The sequence below is a fragment of the Mustela nigripes genome, chromosome 1 (genome assembly GCF_022355385.1).
Source record: "Mustela nigripes isolate SB6536 chromosome 1, MUSNIG.SB6536, whole genome shotgun sequence".
Classification (NCBI taxonomy): domain Eukaryota; kingdom Metazoa; phylum Chordata; class Mammalia; order Carnivora; family Mustelidae; genus Mustela; species Mustela nigripes.
In genome coordinates, this window is record NC_081557.1 from 218912032 (window position 1) to 218939712 (window position 27681).

Sequence of the window (27681 nt, forward strand, 5' to 3'; positions counted from 1 at the left end):
TTTCTTTTTTTTTTTTTCCTGACTTTTCTTTATTAGACATTTAAAGTTGAAAATACTCAGGATGTGTACTTCTTGTCTCAGTGAATATAATTGCTCACTAGTTCTTCTTCCCCCCCCGCCCCCAATTCCATGGCTTCATTGGCCAGTTAAATCCACAAGTCCTAAATATCTAACATTGTACCAGTCTTGCTTTTGATTCCAGACATTTCTATTCAAATGTATACTTAGTGGTCTCACTGGCAACTCAAATCCATATGCCATTACCACTCAAAATTGGCCTCTTTCACTTCCACAGGAAGTGGCATTGTAATCTGCTTCACTGTTCAAGCCAGAAACATAGGAGTCTAATAAGATTTTTCATTCTCTCTTCTAGAACAACCAAGCATCCTGATCTGCCTGGGACTGGAGGATTTCCTGGGATGTGGAACTTAAAATGCATAGATTAGGATGGTCAAATCAGGATGGTCGATCACCATCAATTCCTGGGAATTCTGCCTCCTAAATATTTCTTGTATATGTCCAGTTATTTTCATTCCAGGACTGCCACTACAGTCTCTATATTATATGGCTTCATGCATCTACTCTTTTTTTTTCTTTAATGATTTTGTTTATTTACTTGACAGAGAGAGATGCAGTGAGAGAGGGAAGACAAGTAGGGGGAGTGGAAGAGGGAACACAACTAGGGGGAGTGGAAGAGGGAGAAACAGGCCTCCCTCTGAGCAGGGAGCACAGGGTGGGCTGATCCCAGGACCCCTGGATCATGACCCCTGCAGAAGGTAGATACTTAAGGACTGAACCACCCAGACACCCCCATGCATCTACTCTTTTTTTTTTTTTTTAAGATTCTATTTATTTACTTGACAGAGAGAGAGATCACAAGTAGGCAGAGAAGCAGGCAGAGAGAGGGGGGAAGCAGGCTCCCTGCCGAGCAGAGAGACCCATGTGGGGCTCAATCCCAGAACCCTGAGATTGCGACCTGAGCGGAAGGCAGAGGCCTAACCCACTGAACCACCCAGGTGCCCCGCCATGTATCTACTCTTAATTTCCATTCCCTACTCTCCAAATGCTTTCTGTACACTGTGATTGTTAGATTTTGATGATAAACAAGATTATTATATAAACCTCTTCTATTACTTACCATCCATAAGATGATAAGACCCAGCAATATCTATCTTCACGTATTCCACAACCTCAACCTTCATCATTTGCCCCCCTCTCTTTCTGGGATCCAGCTGTACTAATATTTCCATTACTCAAATATGTTAGGAAACAGAACTTGAATTAATTTCCCCCTTCTTCTTCTCCATTTTAACTCCTTATTTTTCAGGACTCAGATTCAGTATCATTTTCTCAAGAACTTTTTTCTCCCAAGACAACAGCAAGCACATGTTCCCTTCCGTGCCATAGCATGCTATCCTTCTTCAAAGAACTCAACAGCATTTATTATTTATCAAATATCTATCTTCCAAGCCACACTAGAATTCCCAAGAGGCAGGCATTCTTATTCTATTTTACTCACCTTTGTATTCCCAGAACCCTCCTCCACTGTAAGTCAGCAGCCTCCCTACCTTGTCCCTGCCACTATTCTTTCTCAAACACAAGCTCTGTTCTCTTCCTTCATGGCACTCATCTTAAGTTGTCTTCATATTATTTACTTGTACGTTTGTTTGTATAATGGTTGCTTTTTTTTCACTGAACTCTGAGCACCATAAGGGCAGCCATCAGGATGATGTCAGTTGGCTTCATATATCAGAATGTGATGCATTTCTAGTTGCTAAATGATTATTTATTGAATGAATGAGGCAAGGGAACAAACGCGTTTTTTTGAAACAAGGACAAGAGAAGACCCAATGCAGAGTTTGGAGGCATATGAGTATTTCTAAAAAAAAAAAAAAGGTACAATAGATACCCCCAAAAGACAGGTGACAGACAGAAACTCTCCTCCAAAAGATTTTATTTAAAGACAAATGCACATGAAATTTACTGTTTTTGACAAAAGTAGTAAATAGATGAAAATAAAGGAATAGGGCCTTCTATTTTTACTATGTTTTATTTATTGAGCTTTATTTTTCCCCTAGATATTTTCAAATTATCTTAATCATAGATCTTTTTAACAGTAATAAATTTGTTTTGTTTTTTGTTTAAAAAAAAGAACCTCAGAATAGATTCTTACATTTATGAACCTGAGTATCATTTGTTATATTTCATTTTGAAAAGCAATTAGATTTGAAATCAAATGTGTATTACAAGGTTAAAACATTACAAATGACATTTTCCCCCTCAAATTTGCTTGTGAAAAAACTGGGTAAATGAATAATGAGAAAATATTGCCATGCTAAATTTACAAAAATTATAGAGCAAACACAGACCAATTTTAATAGAACCAGTGCCAATTACCTCTTGCACTGCAATGGCAGTAAAAGTAAACTTAATTTTGACACATGTAATTGCGTTAGCAATAATTTCATGTAGAGGAAAAAGCTATTCATCTTTAATATCCTTGGGGACTTTTTGCTCAACCAACTTCCAATTTTCTAATGCTTGCCTCCAGCTTGAAATGAGGGCAGGCACTGCTTCTCTGTCCTTGAATATTGCTCATGCATCATTCTTGTGAAAATATGTATGCTTCTATCCATGTCTGCATTGATTCTTTTATTCACTCAGCATTCTCAGCATTTACTGAGTAAATTTTATGTGTCAGACACTGTGCTAGGCCCTGGATATGCAAAGATAAATAACTTTAAGAGCTAAAACACAGTAAGAAAAAATCATATTAAAAAATAATTTTATATTCAAAGCTAAGTGCTGATAAAAATAGGGTATTTACACATTTACACACGTGTAAATACTACCATTTCATCACACTCTTCATGTTCCAGAAACAAGACACTGAGGCTTAAGAGAATAGTTTCATGAAGATCTCATAGTTAATGAATGAAAAGACTGGAACATAAGCTTGGGTCTTTCAATCACTAAACAAAGGAATTCTCTTTGTTGAATGCTTCAGGTTCTGTGCCATCTATGCTACAAATGGATGCACATTTTACAAAAACCTCATGTAATTCTAATAACCATGAAAAAGAGCAATTCCTATCCCCAATACATATTGAGGAAACTAAGATTCAGACTTAATAACTGTCCAAGTTACAGAGTTACAGGGTAAATAAATGGCAGACCTATAATTCAAACTCAGATTTGTCCAGCCCTGCAGCCTATACAATATCTACTATCACCAGCATCCTGTCTCTTCTGGTTTACTCAATCCTACATGTCTGGGCAATAATTTAATGACTACAAAGAACTACCACTATCTGAGTATTTGCTATATACCTCCTGAAAGGCATTTTTCATGAATCAATTTAAAGGTACTTTCCATGAACCAACTTTTCTAACCTTCACAAAACACTAGGTAGGTACTACTATCCCCAAAGCATACTGAATACTATCTGCTCTCTCAAAGATGAAGAATTAAAGGACTACTGTCTCTGTATCCTTCAGCAGGGGTCAGTCAAAAAGGACAGCCATCTACTTAATTCACTAGCCAGAAAGTGTGCCATTTTCGAATTACATACATAGTTCATTACAAGTTTCAAACCCAGAGTTGCCAACTTTGTTTTGTTTAGTTTTGTTTTTCTTTCCTCGCTACTCTTTTGGCTAAGTATATATTATAGCTAAAGAGGGAACTCGAGTGAGTATGTGGATTCAGAGCCATCTGTTTTAATTTCTCTTGTGACTCCTCCCCTCTTATTACCATTCTTAATCACATGTAGAGATTTCTGGCACTACTTGTTAGTACAAGCAGAGAGCGCCAATGAGAGCAAACAATGTGCTTCTCTTTTGCTTTCAGGCCCCAGGTCCCAGATAAAGGGCACTGTAGGTGGTGACAGAGAGCATGGCTTTGTGATGTGGAAATACACAGATAACCAGGTGGCTCAAGCAAATAACTAGCCAGTTTCCTATTAAACTTCTCAGGTAAGTACCAACTTGCAGCCTAGTCTGTAAACAGTGGCATAGAGGAGTAAATGCCATGTAATATGATGACCACCAGTACAGACATATGAACTAAAATCACCTGAAGGCTTCAGGAAAGAATTTATTATGCAGAAGTGTAGGATAGGGGTTAGAGTCCATCACTGAAGAGCATGCAAGCACCCTGTCACCAGGACACCTCAAAAAATAAACAGGTTTTGAGACAACTTTGTAATTAGAGATAAATAATTGAAAAGGCTATAAATACATACTCAGAAAAGCTTATCCCTGAAGAAATCATTTTCTTCCTACCAAGAGGGCTGTTTTTGAAACTTTATCCAATAAAATTCTTAAGATTTCAGCAGGCAACATTGTTTACAAAACAATTCTTTGTTATATGTGACACTTCATCAAACTGGAGATTACTCTCCATAATAGGTGGTATGGTGTCTCCAAATCCAGGCATACCTGGCATCAAATCTGCAGGAAGATAAGTCACCTTCTTAATGGCCCTTAATTACAATCAGAATGTGACTTAACTTGTATTCCAATAATAAAAGCATTGACTCTCATTTTTTATTTGATTTAAAGGTCAACATAAGCTGAATGCAAACGGCCTTCTAAAATTAGAAAAGCAATTGAATTAACAGTAACATTGTACCCCAGGAAGAGAAGTAGGAGATTTCATCACAACCACAACATCAGTGTATCCTACAGAGCTCTTTTGACTTCAAGATTTGTGATCTCTGTGGGAGACACACACACACAGACACACACACACACACACACACACACACAAAAGAGAGAGAGAAATGTTATTTGACCAAGCTCAATCAAATGCATGTTTATAAACCTAGTTTCTATTTTTCAGAGATACTGAGGTAGAGACACTATAGAATAAGGAAGGTGACAAAATTTTTAAATCAAGGACAATTAAATTTCTATTTGTAAAAAATATAGGCCAGTAAATAGAAACCAGCAGAATTTACAAAATGAAAATAAGGTAGAATAGGTAACATGAAAACATTTTTAAAAAGCTTGTTAAGTAAATTAATTTAGATCTCTACTGTATAACAGATGGAAAAACAAATTCCACCTGAATCAAACTTCATTTGAAAATAATAAATAATCTTCTAGTCTAAAAAAGAACTATATTTATGAGCTTCTTAAAGGAGTAGTATTTTTATAGAAGGGTAGAAGAAATCACAATAAAAGTATGGACAGGTTTGACTGCCGAAAGGTTAAAACTTTCTCATACAATAAAAATTGTTATCTAAAACAAAGGGATATGATTAGAGAAGATATTAACATCTAATTTGAGAAAGAGTTAATATCTGAAGTGTATAAGAAGTCCATAGGAAATGATAACGGGCAGCTCTGGTTGGTAATTCCTGAGAGATTGTTGGAGATGCAAGAGATGAGAGGGAAATGTTAATTGGGAACATAACACAAGAGAAGAAAGGATGTCAGGCAGAACACTTAAGAATAGGAAGCTGGCTTTCATGATGGTGGCAATGAGCCTGGCCTCCTGGTTTCACACCCTATGGTCAAGTTCCCACACTGACCTCTGTAACCAATAGATTATCAGAGAAATGAAGTTGTCTGACCCTCTGGGACCAGGTTATTAAAGATATTGTGGCTCCTGCCTTATACTTTCCTGGATCACTCACTCTGGGGGAAGCCAGCTGCCACCTGTAAAGAAACTCAAGCAGTCCTACACAAAGGTCCACACCAAGAAAAACCAAAGCCTCCTGCTAATGACCAGCACCAACTTACACATTGTACAGAGGAAGAAATTGAGGCAAAAAAGGTAAGCGACTTGCCTGAATTTATACAACTAGGGAGTGCCTGATCTATGATTAGGACCCTGGAATTTGTGTCCTAAACCATTACAGGTACTACCTCTTGATGGAAGAAAGGGGGTGGAAAAGTTCTAGCAACTGTATGAAACACGACAACAGAAAGTGCTGAAATCCAGAAATTAGTTGGCTAGGGGGCATAAGTGAGCACAAAGGGAAGATTAAAAATGACTGTCATTTTTCAAACATAACAGAGAGGATAGTAATGTTATTAATTAGGATGGGGGGATCAGATACTAGCAGTTTGGCAAGTGGTGTGTGCTCATGTGGGGTCACTCAGGAAGTAACTTGGAGAGCTAAGTAGATTGAAAGGGAAGGGAATGAGTGGGCTAGTGTGAAAAATCCCTGATTTGAGTTTCCAGGCAAGGAAAATTCCAGAGGGGTTTCACTTCACTAACATATGGTTAAAGATGGCTTCTCTTATCTGTAAATGCTTATATTAACCTCTTTCTGGAGATTAATGAAAGGCTAGAAATTTCCTCACTCCTTTTAACTTCTTTTTGATCATATCTTATCATTATCAGTCGAGATGTAGACCTGATACAAAATTAAAAACAAAACAAAACACTTGTCTTTAAAAACACGTATCAATTAAGTAAAATTCATTCACATTAGTTCAATTAAAATATCAATGAAATAAAAAAATTGCCCTAGTTGCTTTGCAATAACTAGAATATAAACTAATACTCTGAAGGTATACCCAAGGCTTCATTAGTGTGTAAGAAAAATAATCCAGTTTGAGAATTAAGGTCTTCTCCATTTTTCTCTTATGGCTAATGACCACCAAGGGAAATTCTAATCCCTCCCGACCCTCCCAATGTATGTGACTTTGTTTCATTGAAATGTATAAGTCACTGAAATAAATAAGATTCTCTCCGTGGGGAGCTAAGAAAAGGCAGATACCACAGGTGTTACTTTGGAAGAGTTTTGTATGTCATCACAGCTGCTTAGTTGTGATGCACTGCTGCATATAATGGCCAAGAATACTCAGCACAGATGCTACAACAAAAATTCCCAAGAAACCAGCAAAATGAAATTGGACAAATCCTTATACATAATATATACACTACAATATTCTACTGCGTGTACTTACAAATCTGAATATGTCACTTAGCTTATCTTTGTACTTTACTAAAATAAAATAAAAAACCCACAGATTCTCTGGAGGGATTTAAATTTACCATACACAAAAATGTATGAGGAGACACTGAACACCTTTTATGAGAGGGAGAGAAAGGGAAGGGAAGCCACAATGATGCAATTAACCAGATGAGTGGGAATGAATGAATACTCTTGTTCTCTCATCTCTTTTTTTTTTTTTTTTAAGATTTTATTTACTTATTAGAGAGAGAACACAAGTAGGCAGAGCAGCAGGCAGAGGGAGAGGGAGAATCAGGCTCTCTGCTGAGCAGGGAGCCCAATGCGGGGCTCAATCCCAGGACCCTGGGATCATGACCAGAGCCAAAGGCAGCCTCTTAACTGACTGAGCCACCCAGGCACCCCTCTGATCTCCTCTTGATTTACTGCCAATCTCATGACTTCTCATATCTTAGAGTCTTGCCACCTTCGCTCCCTTTGCACAGGAAAAAAAAGTAAGATTGTAAAAATCAATATGTTAATGAATCCTCCGTTTACCTTTTTCTATCATTTTATTTCTAAATGGGTCTTAATGCACACTATGCAGGTAATGGACTAACAGATGATGCTCACACTAGGTTCCTTCAGCTTTTAAATTCTCTGTCACTATGCATTGTCTTCATCAGATAGCTGCTCATATTGACACCAAACATACCAACTTTCACTGTAGAAGCCAACAAATATCATGATCCAACACCTTAAAGCTAGCTATACAGGAGTTCATTTGAAAATATTTGTTTTGAATGTCGAAAATGGATTGCTTTGTATTTTGCATTTTAGATATTATTTACCTTTATAAATATACATTTGATTTTCTCTTAATGTGCTCTTTTCTCACTTTCCAATAATATTAATTTAAAAAGAAGACACGATTTCTTATGGCCCCAAAAGCCCCTTAGAGGTTTACTTTGTGCAGTAAATAAGTAGCTAGGAACCTGATCAGAACATCCTATGAGTCGAATGACTGAGGGTTTTCAAAGGATGTTGTGCCTGGATATCCTTCCAGTCCTGAGAACACACAGCCAATTCAAAGCAAACAAACAATGGGACAAAGTGACACACTTTCCAGGAAGGTTTTGTTAATTTAATTTCCCTTCTGCCATGAAACCACAAATGCCTCAAAATCAAAACAAGACAATCCTACCAATAAAACAAATAGCATGTCTTAAAAACTTACACATAGATTTAACATATAAACATAGGGCTCAGCAATACCAATCCTAAGAATCTTCCCCAAAGAAATGAAAACATATGTCTGCACCAAGATTTGTCTGCAAATGTTCATAGCAACTTCATTCATAAGAGCCAAAAGTTGGAAACAATCTAAATGCCTATCCAGGTGAAGAAATGAGCAGAATGTGGCATACCCATATAAGAAAACATTACTCAACAATAAAGAAAGAGCAAAATCTTTATACATGTTACAACACAGATGAAGCCCAGGAACATTATGCTCAGTGAAAGCCAGACACACACAAAAAATCACACATTGTATGATTCCATTTATATGAAACACTAAAAAAAAGGGAAACATATAAAGGCAGAAAAACAGACTTGTGGTAGCTTAGGGTTGGGGAAGGTGAAGGAACAGATAGCAACTACATGCACATGGGGTTTCTTTTGGAGATGATAAAAAGCCTCCATTGTTAGTTTGTTGTGATAACTAGATAAATATAATACAAGGTATTCAATTATACACTTAAACATGAATTTTATGGTATACAAACCATATCTCAGGAAGGCTATTAGAAACATATAGCACAAAAAGCATAAAACCAACACTACTATGGTTATTGAAAATCTATAATCTTACATGCTCATATAACAAACAGGTGGTCTTTAGCATAGAAAATTTGATTAGGTACATGCTGATATTTAAATGACTGAAGTTAGTTCCTTTTTAAAGATGTTGGTTAAAAAATGATGGAGAGAGACCTAAGGGAAGTAGGAAGATGGGGGCACAAAAGAATCATCCAAGGTAAGGAGGTCCAAGTGTATTTAAATCATGATATTGAGCAAGGTGGCTTGTTTGGCAGGTGATGGCCTTTCTAGACCCACATAGATAAGAATTAGAATACCTCTTTAGGAGGAGAGTTGACAAAGAATAATGTAATACAATATAGGCGGTTTGGTGTTTGATTTTAATGTCTCTTAGCATTTGTAAAATATTGGAAACAAGTGTCTACCTGTACACCATGACTTTATGTGCTATGTTATGTTTGCTAAGTCAGAAATTTTAATCAGCTTTGCAGATTGGCACATAGTATATGCTCAATAAATATCCATGGAATAGAGAAAGAGGAAAACTATACCTATAAACTGCATTATTTAATATCCATGTGATATTATGATTCAAGGGCATTGGGCATGGGCCATGTATGTGAGAAAAATGGAAGAAAAACAGGTTTGTAGTAGGAGTGAGTGACAATGAGGTCAGCCTTAGATATACTGAATTCAAGAGGACCTCACCCTGCTGACGTGGAGCTCTTTAGCTAATATCTTAATATATAGGGTTCTGGGTTAAAGAAATTAATTTGGAAGTTTTAGGTATAATTTAGTTAATGGCTGTCTATGACTTACAAATCAATAACAAATCAATTTCTTTTAGTGATACAGAAAATATTCCCAAGTAATTAGCTTTACTTTTGGCTCTGATTTTAAATCCGAATAAAAGCCTATTAAAATCTTCAAGTGTAATGTATGTTCTTTGAAGACAATAGTAGCTGTAAACAAAGCTGCCTTTGTTGGCTCAGAGAACATTTTCTGTTCTCTCCAATTATCTTCACCAGGCAAAAGTCCCTCTGAGACAGAGACTCACCGTTTCTAGTTTCACTTTGTTACCTTTCTACAATATATTCCTTTGAGACATCCACAGTCTGAAAAATCAATTCACAGAGGAGTTAGCAGGGAAAAAAGAGAAATGGTCTATTTTCCCTTATGAAATGTTTATTGTGTACAATATAAGTCCGTTCATTCTTGCTATGTAGCATGTGAATATTACTTTTACTGGTAGAACTATTAAAATATTATCAAACAGGGGTAGATTATATATAGGGGGACAGACTCATGATTTAGAGTCAAGTGAACTTTGCTTTAAATTATGCTTTTCTGGGGTTCCCGGCTGGCTCAGTCATCTGAGCAGCTGATTTCCACTAAGGTCATGATCTCAGGATTTGGGGATCAAGACCTGTGTCAGGCTCTACACTTAGCTGGGAGTCTGCTTGAGGATTTTCTCTCCCCTTCTTTCCCTCTACTCTCTCTAAGGTATATAAATTAAACATAGATAGATAGATAGATAGATAGTTAACAGTTTTTTTTTTTTTTTTCATTTACTCGCTTTATGATCTTGGGTAAATCATAAAATTTCTGTGAGATTCAGTCTCTTCATCCATACAACTGAAAATATTTATGTCCTCAGTAGGGTTTTGGTGAGAATTACATGAGATAATATATAAAAAACCCAAGTAAAGTTTGTTATTGATTTTATCCTTAGTAGGAGGTGGAAAGGATAATTCTGGGGATTTTTCTCAAGCATACCATTATTTTCCACATCCAATGGGATCTTAAATCAGAGGAGACATTATTCAGAGGTCTTTCCCATAAAATTTCAATGTAGCCAAGTTTTTTGGAACCTTTTGGATATGTATTTTTTTTCCCCTGTTCTTTCCCTCTAACATTTCCCTTTGATCTTAGATACTTTTGGAAGCTCATTGCTTGCCTACTTGAAACAACTCTTTTCTGAAGTGAGAACTTAAATTTTGTAAGATGAAATGTGTAAGAAAAACAGGTGTTATTGTTCATATTTATAGAGTGTTACTTAAAATACACAAATTCATCATTTAAGGATGATACCAAACATTCTAAAATCTAATGAAGTCTTCTACCTGCAGTTCCAGCTCTACTGTTACCTAAGTAACTTGAGGTCCAATATTTAATCTTTTGGCCACTGATTATTTAGTTCCTCATTCAAAATACTCAGGTTAGAATTTATTCTCCAGGAGTTTATTGGTTAGAGAATTTTAGATTTGGGGCTTACCTTTTGATAACCATACCAAAAAAGAAATAAAACCATAATCTGTTTCATCAGAATGACCACTTGAGTATGGTCATCTGACTTCCATCTTTATGCTTGCCATGGTAATGTTACTTCACTTCAGGGGGGTTAATGAGAGAAGGAACAAGCATATCTAAATGATACATCTTTAAAAAGGAAACTTGAACACAATCTCAGCTTATTGTACCACTGAAGGTTTTGCTGGAGTTCGGGAAGAGAAAAATGATAGAAAACTTGAATTAACAATGACCTATGGCAATAAATACATCAAACTTGTACCTACTCTTGGCAGTCAGAGCCATACCCTTCTGTCACATTAATGTCAGTTATTTCAGATTTCTCTGGCCTGGTAATTTTCCTTATATTTTATTTATAAATGAGTTTTAGGCAATGGGGTTGTTTAGGATCTGTAAACATACAGGGTATTATGTTTTCTTTTTGTACAAATTTAAATAACATTTTAATAAATATAATTTCATAGTCAATATTCTAGAGACCTTTGTCCTTTAGGAGGAAGTTTCTACTTTATTGAAGTTGGAGAAACATTGTACTAAAACATTTCTAAAAATCCCCTTCACCTCAAGCAGCAGCTCCCTTTGAGTGGAATGACTTTCTTACCTTTTTCTCAGTGATTCACAGATGACTCTTGGGAACCACATAAGTGTGTTATCCCATGACATTGCCTCATATCTTAATGGTGCCATTGTAGATACCAAAATTGACTTAAAATACGGTGGAAATACTAGAAAACCACAGAAAAAATATTTATAAGTTGCTCAGGATATCATTAAGTATATTTATTAATATAGTTAATGTATATTATTAAATCTATTCTAAAAACTCCCTGACTTAATACATATATCTCATGGCCTCACAGCTCTTAGACTTCCCTCCTTCTGTTTAGTGGGGTCTATTGTTCAAAAGGGCTCAACAGCAACCTTCTCTGGAGACTTCCTACTTTTCTCAGATAAAGTACAAGGTACATTTCTCAGATAAAGTACAAAACTTTACCTCTATAACAGCACCTATCTCAGTGCCTTCCATGTATCCTTTCTATGTTGTCTCTGTCTCTCTTTTATCAGTTCCCTCCTGGCAGAGATGGTGTTTTTTCTTCCTTCTCACTGTTTGTGATGTTATGTACATTAAAATGTCCAATAAATATTAGCTCACAAAATGAAACACAAACACCTCTTAAAAAGTTCTTTGCTACTGCTACAAATACAACTTTCCCAAATGAACTGGGTGATACTTAGTCATTTACTCACTCCATGTGGCACCAAGAGTATTGACTTTGAAGCCAGTTGTCAGATCTGAAATTTAATTCTGTATCCAGCACATTTTAGTTGCATGGCCTGAATCTAATTCCTTACTGTTTTGAGCCTCATGTTGGTCATCTCTAAATTGGGAAAAATAATTGCATGCCTCACAAGTTTGTTTTGAAAGTTAAAGGTCATCATTAAAATGTTTTAAAGTGTTTATACAATGAACATTATAGGACTTGAATTTTTTTCCCCCATCTCTTCCTTTTTTACTTATTGAAATGTTAGTTCTTTTGCCCCTTTGAGCCTGATGGGCTTTTTGTGTTAAAATTATTCCTAATCATCAGGTTATAACTGCTCTAATTTGCTAATATTTCAGTAACTACTATAGAGAGAGATAATATCTTGATTTATTAATCAGTTTTGTTTTTGGTTCCCTGTATTTCATTATCTCTAGATGTTTTCCTGCTTCAGTATCAGCCAGCAAAAGGAGCACTTCAGAGAAAGAAAGAAAGAAAGAAAGAAAGAAAGAAAGAAAGAAAGAAAGAAAGAAAACCAGAGAAAGAACAAAAGAATCGATCCTTCACTTTGAATTTCAAATAGCATAGGATCTGACATAAGACAAAAGATTAAACAGAATACATGATTAGAGAAATGTTTACTTGCATTTTTCTCTCAACCTCAGACAAAGTCAAGATTGTCCAGCATTGAATTCATAGGTAGGGGAGTAAGGGAAACAACATAAATCCCAGACAGCTTTAGGGCATGAGGTTTAGGAGGGTCAAGTTGGCCATCTCCACATATAACCCAGGCAATTGGCAATCTTCTGGGGTCTACATCTGGCACAGGTGGGAACCAGTCTCCTGCCAAAGTTGTATGTGTATTGACTGAATCAGTCTTTCAGATTCTATGGCACCAGAGGAATTAGATGATGCCCCGAAGGGGCTGAGTCTAGGTTTATTTTAGCCCACCACTGGTTCAGGAGTGTGGAATGTTTCCTGTTACCCTCCTGTGGTGGGGTAGGGGTGGGGGTGTGTGGAGTGGCTCAGAGAACCCCAGGCCTGAAGAAGTTTTGTAGAAGGAGTGAGGCAGGACACAGTGGGGTCAGTATAGCTAGGTAATATTCCATCCTATATGTTCCATATCCTCATCCCATACCCACAAGCTTTCACCAGGTCCTCATATTAATAAGCTTTGTGTAAAAGGGAAACAGTTGGGGAGAGCATGCTAATTCACATTTCTGATACACAGTGGAAGGATTAAAATAGAAATGAGGTTTCTTATACAAAATAAAGATGAACGACAACAAATCCCCTTCCTCTCTATCCATCTATCATCCATGCATCTATTCATCTATCTGAAATTCTAGTGGACTGAAACTCAAAAAGAAATTAAGATTATAGTAGAGTTTTTAAGATACTAGATATCTTCAAGGATGGGAGTGGAAGGGGTAAAATGAACTTGGAGAAAAAAGGGCTATTAGTGGGGTTCAAAGACCAAAATCCTTTAGGATCCATCCTGGTCTGACTACCCTTAAATTTCTATGTTAGACCTTGGGGTTTTAATCCTGGTACTGTTGTGTAGTCTTCATGCTGGAGTTCTAATGCAGAAGCAAGGCTGGGTCCATCGGTCTACTGGTCTCCACTCTGCATGTGGATGGAGTTGGAGGGGATAAACAGTGGGCCAGGAATGGCAGGTTTTCCAATATATTTGAAGTAAGGACAAGAATTTGTGCCACTTTAGAGACAGTAATATATAAGGATAGACAGCTTGTCATAGAAGAGTAAAGGGAGAAAGGAGAAGGTTTCATGCATTATCAAGACATCTCCAGGTAATGTGTCAATATTGTGATTATTGACACCAACGTTTTGCCGGTAAATGATTCCTGAGTTACTGAGGTTTGACCTGGAACCACCTTGCGCTGGGACAGATGGGTTATGTCACTGAACTTCACAAAGCCTATCTATTGTTCCATTATCTAGAGAAACTGAGTCAGCCTACCAGCCTCCTAAATAAAATCTGTAGTTTATTTGCCTAAAATTGATTAGAGATATAGAAAAAGAAAGCTTGTTTCCTTACTCATGTAGCCCACAGGGGTTGGTATCTTCTCTCCTTTTCCTCTAACAGCCATGGAAGAAAAATAATCTAATACCAAAATAGCCATCTGCTACCATTTTTGAGATCTGATTGTGCTTGCCTTCAAATTTTCTTCAGATTGTAAACTTTCAGGGAGAATGTCTTCTATACTTCATGCTATTCTGTATATGCTATCAATTCTTAAAACATAGAAACAAGATTTTTGACATGTTTGACAGTATCTATTCCCCTGAGTCCAAATTCCAGGGAAATATCCAGGGAGCTGCAAATGGAAGGGGGAGGGGAAAGAGCCTTGCTGACCACACAGGGAGATGTCTGCTCTGGGGGTGGCAAGAGCACAATCTAGTTCTAGGAGGGGCTCCCAGGAAACAGGCTGTTTCAGCAAAAGCAACAAAGAAAACCTCATCAAGTTGAATTTCACAAGTTGAATTTCACAAGGGTTGCAATTCCGCTGAGGTAAACATCGGGGAGTATCATTGCCTTGTCTACTTTAACTGACAAAATGATTCTTCTCCTCTTATTTATGGTTTGACTTTTCTCTTTTGCTTTAGAAGGCTGAACAAAATGTAAGAGAGTGACTATATCTCCTTGAGAGGAAAGGGAAAGATGTAGTCAGTGTAGAGGATAGAAGAATCACTTCAGTTGACTTTCCCGGGACCTAATCTCAGCTAAGGAATTCTAAAATCACAACTTGCTCTATTGGTCAGGGAGAGATTATGTAACGTGTCTTCCTTCAACACTGAAAACAATTACACAGCTCCAGCCCATTGTGGATATGTGAAAGTATTCTGGGATTGCGTTCAATCATGTATAAGAGATGAGTATTTTCACTAATGCTCAATGCTTGAGAAGGTAACATCAGTATCAATGCTTTGCTTTGTTTACTTTTCAAAATAAAGAAAGAACAAAAACAGGTGACATTGTAAATCTTCTAACTGGCTTTCCAGCTTTACAACTCATCAAATCAACATTCCAATAAAAATTACTCTTCTATTATTATTCCTCTATTTTAAAACCTTAGATGGTTTCAAGATTCTAACCCTCAGGAGGTTTCTTTCCTTTTCTTTCCTTTTTTCTTTTCTTTTCTTTTCTTTCTTTCTTTCTTTCTTTCTTTCTTTCTTTCTTTCTTTCTTTCTTTTATTGGTCTTGACACTGGAGACCTTTTCTTATCAGAACCTCTTAAGCTAGGCCAAAATACATTGCCTTGTTCTTGCCTCTACTTTGATTTTCCTAATGGTGTTCACTCTATCCTACCATCATCCATTTATCCAGTTCAAACCAGAAATAAGAGCAAGCTTAACTGTACAATAATCTCTTGATCTCAGTGATCACAGTCACTAAATTGGTCAATAATTTTCAGGTTCCTAGGTTCTATCCCCGTCCTACTGAATTAAAATCTGGAGCTTGGCCTGCAAATTTACATTTTTAGCAAACTCTGTATTATTTCCTAGATACGCTAAAAATCTAGAAACTCTACGAGTAATCGCATGAAAGAATATCACTCCTGCTGCTTGTCATCTGTCTGTCTACTGGGTGTTTGATGATTATTTGTGTAAAATGAAATAAAGTCATTCACTAAGTTATTTAAACACACACACACACACATACACACACACACACACATTGTCTGAACCATACCAAATAATAGGGGATATTTGACTTAATCGTAATATTTCATAATTATTTCCTTCTTCCAACAAAAAATCAAAATGAGTCCATTTTGCCCCAAGTCTAGAATTCAGAAGTTTTTCCCCTTTCCTTTGGCTGGCAACATTGATGAAGTGAAAATGGAAAAACCAGAGAGTTTGACATAGTCCATACCCATCTGTAGCCTGCTTCCTTTCCCTGATTCAATCTAATCAGATTCCTTTCCATAATCTGTGAAACTATCCTCATAGCTGCAGAATATGAGAAAGTAATTAGACAGAGGTGCTTTTGTCCAACATGAAAGCTACTCCTTTGCCTCTCCCAGCATGGATTCTACTATTCTCGGAGTCAAAGCAATTATCCAAATGACTCATTTTAAATAAACAAGCACAACTCATCAGTGTTTTCTAGGATACAAACAAAAGTACAAATCAGCCCCAAGATTAATCTGCTAATTGTTTAAATTCTTCATTTCCCCTTCATGTGTTGTATACACAGTGTGAGCAAATCTTTTTTTTTTTTATTTAAATTCAATTAGCCGGCATATAGTACATCATTAGTTTCAGATGTAGTGTTCAACAATCCATCAGTTGTGTATAACAGCCAGTGGTCATTACATCACATGCCCTCCTTAATGACCATCACCCAATTACCACATCCCCCACCCACCCTCCAGCAGCCCTCAGTTTGTTTACTATAGTTAAGCTGAGTGTGTACAAATCTATGCTAAATTATTTTGTGCCCTAAAGAAAATAAAGTGACTTAAAAATGTATAGGTTGTTTTTAGTGATAATATCTAATGACATGCTTCATTATTGTCTTAAATTCAATTTATTTTAAAAACAAAACAAAAATCTTCACTGTCTTTCCATTTGGGTGACGGTTAGCACTGAAATATTAACCATGTGAGACTCTAAGTTTGAAATCATGACAGAAGTTATCATACATTGTGTGTTTACTATGTCCCTTGATGTCAATACTAAATATTTATTCATTACTTTATTAAAAACATATAGCAATACTATGAAACATAGAATTATTAGTTAATACTACCACTTATAGATGAAGAAACTCAACTTGGAGAGGTTAGAGAACTTGCCCAATGTAATACAGCTAGTAAGTTGCTGACACGAATTGAACACAGATCTCTTTGACTATAAATTCAGAGTTATTAAATCTTTGGCAGCACAATAAAGTGATTCCCACATTCAGGAATCATCAATGACTTCATGTCCTATACCAGGGAACAGAAAATCTTAAGATTTCCAGTGATCTGGCTGCTTAGTAATGCCTGCTTTGTTTTCATCTGCCTTCCACATGGGTTCCCAGTCCTCAGGCCATTTTCCTTAAAGTCCCTGCCATGGCTCCATGTGCTTTTCATCACCTTCCTTCACAGCTTCCCCCACAGGGTGTTTCCTATCTCTCCTTCCATAGTGCTATTGTTATTCTGTCTGTATATTACCTTCCAGATCACATCTCTAACCACACACAGTTTAATACAGTGGCAATCAGAACAAGTGCCCATACTTAAAGCTCCTATAGATAATAGTTGGTTTCATTTAGATTACATTCTTCTTTTATCTAAGATAAAAGAAATCAGGATCCATGGATTTCTAATTCATCTTTTTATCCCCCAAACAGAATATTAAACTTAAAGAAGACAATAAAATATTATTGTGTAAGCAAATAAGTGGTAACTATTTTTAAAGTATTATATGAATTTTCTAGAAATTTCATATTGGCTTAAATCACTTTGAAATGGTAGAAAATGGCATAAACACATATCTTTCCAATATTTATTAAAATTTTTGACAGTTCAGCTTTAGTAGGAGTTTAATTATAAAACTAAACTAAGCAAAGATGAAAAAAATCTAATCCAATGCAATTCTGCACTATGCTGAAAGATCAATAATAATATATTGGATTTTTAGCTCCTGGGAATAAATGGGTACCAAAAAGAAAAGCAGACCTCTGTAAAGATGCTCTGGGTTGCCACCAGTGACTAAACAATTTTTTTTTAATAATCAATGTCATATTTCATTGAAATACAATAAGATATATTGTATTTAGAATTAGATTTAGAATTAGAACCTCAGCAAGATAAACAAATGCTTGATGCATAAGAACAACTACAACAGATATAAGCTTTTTAAGGGCACATATGTGACCAGTTTCTGAAGGAGGACCAACCTCATTGCCAAAGCCATAAAGTCATTTAGAATGACTAACAATAAATCATGAGAATTTCCCAGGTTTCTAGCAGATCAGGCTTAGGCAAGCAATGGAAGAGACCAGGTTGGGAAAACTTGATCTTCCTCTTTTTTTTTTTTTTCCCTCCACTTTTTTCCAGATTCATCCTGAAGCTAACGAAACTGAAGCTTTAGGACTTCCCGTATACTCATGCCCCATCGAATTCTGTACATTTTCATACAGCAAATAAGGGTATTTAAATCATTTTTCTTAAACAGGGCCTCCAAACTGTTTTCACATCAGGTCTCACAAACCTTGCATTGACCTTTGATCACAAGCAGATGCTCCCTTGCAATCCATGAAACTTTTAAGATTCTTCTTAGCAAAGATTTTCTTTGTTCTATATATTTTTTTAAAGATTTTATTTATTTATTTGCCAGAGAGAGAGAAAGGAACAGAGAATGAGCATGAGCAGGAGGAGGGGAAGAGAGAGAAATAGACTTTCTGCTGAGCAAGGAGCTCAATATGGGTCTTCATCCCAGGACCCTGGGATCATGACCTGAGCCAAAGGCAGATGCTTAACCAACTGAGCCACCCAGGCATCCCTGTTCTACCATTCTTAGATGCATTCATTCATACATTTTCTCATTCATTCATTCATTCATTCATTCATTTATCTAAGGAACAGAGACTCATTCTTGTTGTCTCCTGTCATGTAGGGAGGTGGAATGACAATTAAGAAAAGATGGAAGTAAACAAGATAGTCTCAGGCAGTCAGCTTTTAGGTTGTACTGGAATAGCTCTAGTCTTCACAATCCAAGGACCTAGTTCTGGAACTTTATGGACTGAAAAGGGATGCTTTAGGCATGCGGCTATTTAATTTTACCTTTGGCAGGTAGAAATCACTGATCTGATACCATTAAAATGACTGTAACTTCCTATATCCAGTTCTGTAGCTTATGTCACTGGCAACTAACATGATGTTTTCCTCAAGATGCCTTTCCCAAAGTTTATGGCTTCTGCATTCACCCATATTCTGCATTCACCCATCATTCATTTAACCAAATTCACGGTTCTCTCCATTCATCTTTCAATTTTTGCTACTAGTACTTACTTCTTATCTTTGGCTTGCCATTCCTAAGAAAGTCATGGGATTGTCTCTGTTATAAGTCAAAGTTTTCAGAATAGACCACCTAGTGGACCACTTCTCAGTCATAAATTGGCTGCCCACAGATATCATGACCAAATGGATGGCTAGGCATGATGATATATGGATAGAACCAGACTATTGGGTAGAAACTGCTGTTGACAATTAACAATTACCTGAGCAGGGACTATGGGCAGAGTGTTTTCCCTCAGAAAAGAACTAGGTGTGGCAGCCTTTAAGGTACCCAACATGTGTTTTGGCCCTATTACCCAGGCAGCTAGGTACATCATGAGCTTAACCAATTTTTCTTTTCTCCTTAGGATTTTCCAAAAGTGTATTAAAACCCAACATTTAAATATATCTTCCTGTGTTCCCCACATCCACGGCACCAATAAAAGCAATGAAATAGTAAACTAGAAAAACAACAACAAAAGAACCTGAGCAGTTCTTTTTTGTTTATAATAAGGTTTTCAGCTCAGTTATTAATGAATAATGTTTTACTCTTCCTAGATCAAATTATTAGAAGAAAACACTGGAGACCTAACTAAACTATTCCTACTTCAATGGTGCCTTCCATCAATCCACTTTTACTTGTTTTCTCTTTTTCTCATAACACAGTGATTTTTGTCCTCATGGCTGCACAAAATAGAATTCTGCCCAGTATTAAAATTATTTAAGTATTTCCTTATATTTTATTATTTCTGTATTTCCATTGGATTTCATTATAGAAATAATAGCATTATAATATGCATTAAAATAATACAGAATATATAACTTACCATGTGTCAGGATCTATCCTAGGATTTTCATGTATTATTTTCCACTGTCTTCTCTAAAACCCTTTGAGAAAGATGCTACTCCCTTCACCATTTCATAGATGAGGAGACTGAGGCTGAGGGAGCTTAAGCAACTTGTTCACTTAATGGGCAGAATTGCTGGAATTTAAATCAGGAGATCTCATTTTATCTAGATCAGCAACTTTCAACTTTAGCTGAACATTGGAATTGCCTGAGGAATTTTAAATTTAAATATCTTGTGGTCGACCCTCAGTGTTTTTAGTTTATTGATCTGAGGCATAGCCTGGAGAGATGAGGACTTTTCCCCCATCTCCCTAGGTGATACTACTAACACAACCACACTTGATTATCTCTGTTCTACAAACGAAGTTATTAACCATCGGGTGATGAATGAGTTAATGAACAATTTAAAGCATTAATGCATCATCTCTTCACTGTCTATTTTTTATAAGAAGTACATACTGACAGTTCCCCCGAAACAAAAGTAACAATAACATTTAATTGGCCACTCAGAGAAAATAATGAAACCAATTTTGTCAAAATTGATTTACTCTGACCAGATCACTTGCCAAAGAGTTAATGTTATTTCCCATAGAGAGGCAGTAAGCAGATTCCGTAAATGGCCAGCTCAGTATAGCTTATTTTTTCATGTTGACAGGGATGCGCTGGGGAAAGTACGGAGCACAACAAACTGACTTAAGTTGTTCAAATGGGCTCCTTGGTCCATTTCTTTGTTTTATGTTCTCCAATTCCCTCACCCTATTATCCTAAATGTGTCATCCCTGCGTGGTGCTGCCTCTCTGCCTCAGAGAGGGGGATCACTGTGCTTTAGGCAATTAGCACTCAAAGTAGGCAATAGGAGCTTTCTCTCCTGCTCTGGAGCCAGATTTTTTCTATTAGTCACAATCAAACCAAAGATATCGATAAAAGGACCTAGAGCAAACTGTAAATACTTATCAAGCACCAGTCTTTGTTAGATGTAAGTCAGTACCCTGACTTAGAGAAAGACTAATTTCTCTAATGACTTAGAGAAATTCCCAAAGAGCTTAATAACTCCAGAAGAGGGACATGTAGACACATGCTGCTGGATGAGTTGTAAAGTTGTCACTTGTTTGTGAACATGTTGCTGTGAATTTGCATTTGTGTCTGTCTGCCTGTTAGTGTGTCGGATTCAATCTGATCATGCTAACGTTTGAGACCCATTGCTGTATTCAATTAGTCCTACCTGTTCCTTGTAGAAAAACCCAATGACCAGACCTTATAGGACAATGGAACTCTGACCCACAGCATTATAGCAACAAATCTAGGCAGACAAGCCACTGCATCCGCAGGAATGAACCTAGAACAGACGGGACTTAGACAACTGTCAGCTCCCCTAACTTGTCCTGCTCCAACTCAGAACCAACCAAAGAAAACGAAATATGCTTCCGGAACCAATAACAGAAGATCACTCTACTTCCAGTAAGTCCATCTCCATTCAAGCCAACAACCTTCAACCAGACTATACTTGAAGCTTTCTTCTCTTTCACGATAAAACTTGCCCACTCTTTTGGAATCTTCGCCAAGCAGAGGTGATGGTGCTGACTCCTCAGCGATAGCAAGCTTAGAATAAATCATTTCCATTTATTCTCACTGAATAGTCTTCATTTATTTCTGTAGAGCAAGGGAAGGGGGTCCTCTTGGAATTCTGAGCCTTTCCTCTCTAAAGCGGCTTTCTCACGTTTCCCTGAAACATGTTTCCCTTCCCTCCCCTTGAAGATGCTTCTGGGTGGTGGCAGGCACTAGGACAGAAAGGGTAACTAGAACCTGCATCACCTCCAGAAGGATCAACTCAAGGAGGCAGAGACTTGACTTCTCACCAATGGCACATTAGTATCAATCTCAAAAGAAGAATGAAATCGTGAATTTCATCACCCTTACGTTGGAAATGAGAACAAACACACCATCAATCGAGTCTTCCTAAAAGTGATGACTTTGTCTTCTTTAACATCAGATAGAATGAAAGTTCAGGATAGATATCAAGGTCAGTTAGGATGGTTTGGCCGGTTAAATACTTCAGTGGTGTTACCCTGAGTTGACTACTCAGAAGTGTGGAGGAGATCTGATTCAGGGAGGAGCACAGTGCCAGGCTCATGGAGGAGGCAATATTCTGAATGAACCAAGAAAGCCGAGAAGGATTTGGACCCATGAACCGTTGGTTTTCCTCTCAGGCCCAGAGCCTCTGGCACAGCTATCTTACTGAGATAAGCACATAAGGTGAAGATAACATGGAAGTCAGCACAGTGACCATACCCCCACTGCTTTGGTGTTTGAACCAGTGCAGTGGGTGGGAGGATGCCGTGGAACATCCCCCAGACATTTCGTGCCAACCACAGACATCAGTTCACTTCTAGCTGCTGATTCTGCTTCTTTTTCTTCTTCTTCTTCTTTTTAAAAGATTTTATTTATTTATTTGACAGAGAATGACACAGTGAGAGAAGGAACACAAGCAGGGGAAGTGGGGGAGGGAGAAGCAGGCTTCCTGGCGAGCAGAGCAGAGAGTCAGATGCAGGGCTCCATCCCAGGACCCTGGGATTATGACCTGAGCCTAAGGCAGAGGCTTAACAACTGAACCAGCCAGGCGCCCTCACTTGCAGCTTCTAGCATGTGATGCAGGCATTCTTCTGGATTTCTATGATTATTAAATACGTGTACGTGGCTGAAAAAGGCATAAGCAAACACTGGGAAAAACTTTCTTATTAAGGCTAAATATTTAATTAAAACAACAACAATAGCAACGAAAAGTCTTTTCTTACTAACTAACTTACATTTCTAACAATAATTGGGTCCTTTCCTAAATTCATTGCACCTCTTTATTTCCCAAACTGATATTTGTAAGATTTTTTTTTCTCCTTTCCAGAAGAATGCAACAGAATTAGCACAAAGTAATTAGCAGGTTTAGTTAGAATTTAGAAACTGAGGGGCAAATAAAATTAAACTTCGGGTAAATTAATTAGTAAAAGGTGCTAGAGTTGTGTGTGCTCGTTAATTAAGTGTTATTCAGTGTGTCATCAGTGACAACCCAATGCTTTGTGTGGTTTAGAAACATAGAAGAGAAAAGGCTCACACCCCAGGGAGCAGAGCAGGAAGGTGTTGAGTGGGGTGTGCTTCTTCGGAGGGAATGATTCAGAAACCATCTCTGGGATCACTCCAGGATCCTCAGTCCCTCTGCTCTGAGTGAGGCACCAAGAGGGCCATGGGCGTGGTAGGTTGTTCTATGTCTAGACCATAAATCTGTGCTCTGAAGCCTTAGATTCTAATTATAACGACTGTCTTAGTCTGTTCTGACTACCAGAAAAAAATACCACAGGTAGGATGGCTGGTAAACCACAGAAATTTATTTCTCACTGTTCTGGAGGCTGGAAGTCTAAGTTCAGGGTGCCAGCATGGCTGGGTTCTGGCGAAGCATCCTCCAAATTACAGACAGCTGATTTCTCACCATACCCTCACATGGTGGAAGAGGTTTGGGAGCTCTCTGGGTTTCCTTCATAAAGGCACTCAACCTATTTATGAAGGCTCTACCCACCTCACCTAATCACATCCCAAGGACCCTACCTCCTCATCATCTTGGGCATTAGGTTTTCAACACACGAATTTTGAAGGGACAAAACATGCAGATGATCATAGCGGCCAAAGTGTTCATGAAGAAAGTGGAGCCTATTTATTAGTGTACTATGGCTGGTGTAGCAAGTACCGCACATTTAGGTGGTGAAGCAATAGAGACTTATTTCTCACAGTTCTAGTGGCTAGAAATCTTGGCTCAAGGTGTCAGCAGGGTGGTGTCTTCTCAGGCTTCTCTCCCTGGTTTCCAGATGGCGTCTGCTCCCTGTATACTCACATGGTCTTCCCTTGGTATGTGTCCTAATTTCACTGATGAGGACACCAGTTATGTGAGATTACCACCCACCCCATTGACCTCATGTAACCCTAATGACTTCTTTAAAGTCTCTATATCCAAATACAGTTACATTCCAAGGTTTTGGGGGTTAGGATTTCAGCATACGAATATTGGGGCATAAAATTCAGTCTGCTCAGCCTGCTGGAGAATTTCGTACATAATGAAACTGTTTCTTTAAAACTAAGAGCTAACCTCATGAATACTTTTTTAAAAGTTATTTATTTATTTATTTATTTATTTATTTAAGAGAGAGCACAGGTAAGGGGAAGGGGCAGAGGGAGAAACAGGCTCTTCACTGAGCAGGGAAGCTGACAGGGGCCTGGATCCCAGGACCCTGAGATCATGACCTAAATAAACAGACGGACGCTTAACCCACTGAGCCACCCCAGTCACCTCTGGAAGAACTGAGTTATAACCTATATCCTCAGAAGTTATTTTACCTATTTAAGTCTCTGCTTCCTCCTTCCAAAAATGAGTGTTCTGGATTCAATTTTGCTCAGTCTTTTCTAGCTGTGACATTCCCAGTTGCTCTGAGTTGGGTCCATTAATATTTGAATGGAGAAGATTTTTTCTTCTCCTTCTTTTGCTTTCCCCTCCTCTCCATCTTTTCAGGTGAGGTGCTGACTGAGTTAGGATAAAGGAAAGGAGCCTTTATGACATTCTGAGATGAAAAAGTTAAGTTAGCAAAGAAAAGCCCATGGCTATTCTATAAATATGTCACTTTCACAGTAGGCTGAGTTAGTATTGACAACAGATGATTGGCCCCACAATGGACTAGTAATAAATATTTACTTTTTTGTCCTCTCCCTCATCAGCATGATCTCATCCACATGATCTCAGTCCATCTGCATCTGCATCCTGCAGAATCCTGATGACTGACATTGGCTACTGAAATCCAAGGCTTAACAGAAGTGCTGAGGCTTTGGAAAGAGAAATAAAGAAGCCAGGTAGTTTAGGGATATCCAAGCTACAGAAAAGGGTGAGGCAAAATAGTGTCTCCAGGAAAGTCTGCTCCACCTACAGATGGTGGGCTATGAAGTCCTGAATGATGCCCCTGCCCCACCCTTTGCTCCAGAGAGCCCCTGTACCCATACTTTCTGCCAGATGAATAAAGCAGCAGTTCTCAGACTTGAATGTGAATCAGAATCTCCAGGAGGACTTGTTAAAACAGATTTATAGGTCTGCTCCTGTAGTTTTTAATTCAGCTGGTCTGGGGTAGAGCCCTGAGAATTTGCATTTTTAACAGGTTTTCAGGTGATCTTGTTCCCTGGGTGGCTGGACCTCAGATCACAATTTAAAAACTACTAGAATACTGTAAATTACTGAAAGTGATTTGAGCTAAAAGAAAAGAATGTGGGTTTTTTGTTGTTTGTTTGTTTGGATTCTAGTCTCTGAAACCAGACTACAAAACAACTATATTCCCCTAAGGTCAGGAACAAGAGAGGGAAGCCTATTCTTACCACTTTTATTCAACATAGTACTGGAAGTCCCAGGCAGTGAAATCAGACAACAAAAAAGAAATAAAAGGAATCCACATTGGTCAGAAAGAAGTAAAACTTTCACTATTTACAGATAACATGATACTATAATATATAAAAAAATCCTTAAACACTCCACCAACAAACTGCTAGAACTGGTCAAAAAATTCAGAATAATTGCAAGATACAAAATCAATGTAGGGAAATATGTTGCATTTCTATGCAGCAATAGTGAAGTAGCAGAAAGAGAAATTAAGAAAAGTCTCATTTACAATTGCACCAAAAATAAATAATAAGATACTTAGCAGTAAATCTGACCAAAGAGGTGAAATACCTGTACTCTGAAAACTATAAGACACTGATGAATGAAACTGAAGCTGGAACAAAGAGATGGAAAGAGAGTCCACACTCATGGATCAGAAGAACAGATATTGTTAAAATGCCTATACTATCAAAAGCAATCTACACATTTAGTGCAATCACTATCTACCAACAACAATTTTCACAGAACTAGAAAAAACAATCCTAAAATTTGTGTGGAACCCCCAAAGACCCCGAATAGTCAAAGAAATCATGAAAAAGAAAAACAAAGCTAGAGGAACTACAATTCCTGACTTCAAGCTGTATTTCAAAGTTGTGGTCATCAAATAGTATAATATTGATATAAAATAGACACAAAGACCAATAGAACAGAATAGAAAATCCAGAAATAAACTCATAATTATATGGTCAATTACTCTTGGGTAAAGCAGGAAAAAAGATCCAATGGGTAAAAGGCAGTCTTTTCAATAAACTGTGTTGGGAAAACTGGACAACAACATGCAAAAGAATGAAATCAGACCACTTTCTTATACCATACTAAAAAATAAATTCAAAATAGATAAAAGACCTAATTGAGAGACCTGAAACCACGATGATCCTAGAAGAGAGAGCAGTTATTTCTCTGACATTGGCCATAGCACCATTTTTTTTTCTAAATATATTTCCTGAGATAAGGGAAACAAAAGCAAAAATAAACTTTTGGGACTTCATTAAGATAAAAACCTTCTGCAGAGCAAAGGAAACAGTCAACAAAACAAAGAGACAACCCACAGAACAGGAGAAGATATTCGCAAACAACACTACAGACAAAGGGCTGATATCCAAGATCTATAAAGAAATCCTCAAACTCAACACCCAAAAAACAGATAATCACATCAAAAAATGGACAGAAGATATGAACAGACACTCCTCCAAAGAAGACATACTAATGGCTAACAGACACATGAAACAATGCTCATCATCATTAGCCAACAAGGACATTCAAATCAAAACCACATTGAGATACCAACTTACACCAGTTAGAATGGCCCAAATCAACAAGACAGTAAACAGAAAGTGTTGGAGAGGATGTATAGAAAGGGGAACCCTCTTACACTGTTGGTGGGAATGCAGGTTAGTGCAGCCACTTTGGAAAACAGTGTGGAGATTCCTTAAGAAATTAAAAACAGAGCTACCCTATGATGCTACAATTACACTACTGGGTATTTACCCCAAAGATACAGAAGTAGTGAAAAAAAAGGTCACCTGTGCCTCAATGTTTATAGAAGCAATGGCCACAGTCGCCAAACTATGGAAAGAACCAAGATGTCCTTCAATGGATGAATGGATAAAGAAGATATAGTACATATATACAATGGAGTATTATGCCTCCATCAGAAAGGATGAATACCCAACTTTTGTATCAACATGGATGGGACTGGAGGAGATTATGCTGAGTGAAATAGGTCAAGCAGAGAGAGAATCAATTATCATATGGCTTCCCTTACTTGTGGAGCATAAAGAATAACATGGAGGACATTGGGAGATGAGTTGGGGAAAAAGGAGAAGTGAGTTGGGGGAAATCAGAGGGAGAGACAAACCATGAGAGACTGTGGACTCTGAGAAACAAACTATGGGTTTTGGAAGGAAGGTAAGGGGAGGTTAGGTGAGCCTGGTGGTAGTTATTAAGGAGGACATGTATTGCAGGCAGCACAGGGTGAAGTGCATAAACAATGAATTCTGGAACACACAGACAAAAACTTAAATTAAATTAAATTAAAAAAATAGAAGCAAAAATAAATTATTGGGA

General features: G+C 37.5%; 1 protein-coding gene across 4 annotated transcripts in view; it reads right to left on the reverse strand.

Annotated features, from left to right (window-relative positions):
- Window positions 1-27681, reverse strand: part of KCNIP4 (potassium voltage-gated channel interacting protein 4) — a 1175184-nt gene that overhangs the window by 325694 nt on the left and 821809 nt on the right. The window lies entirely within an intron of this gene.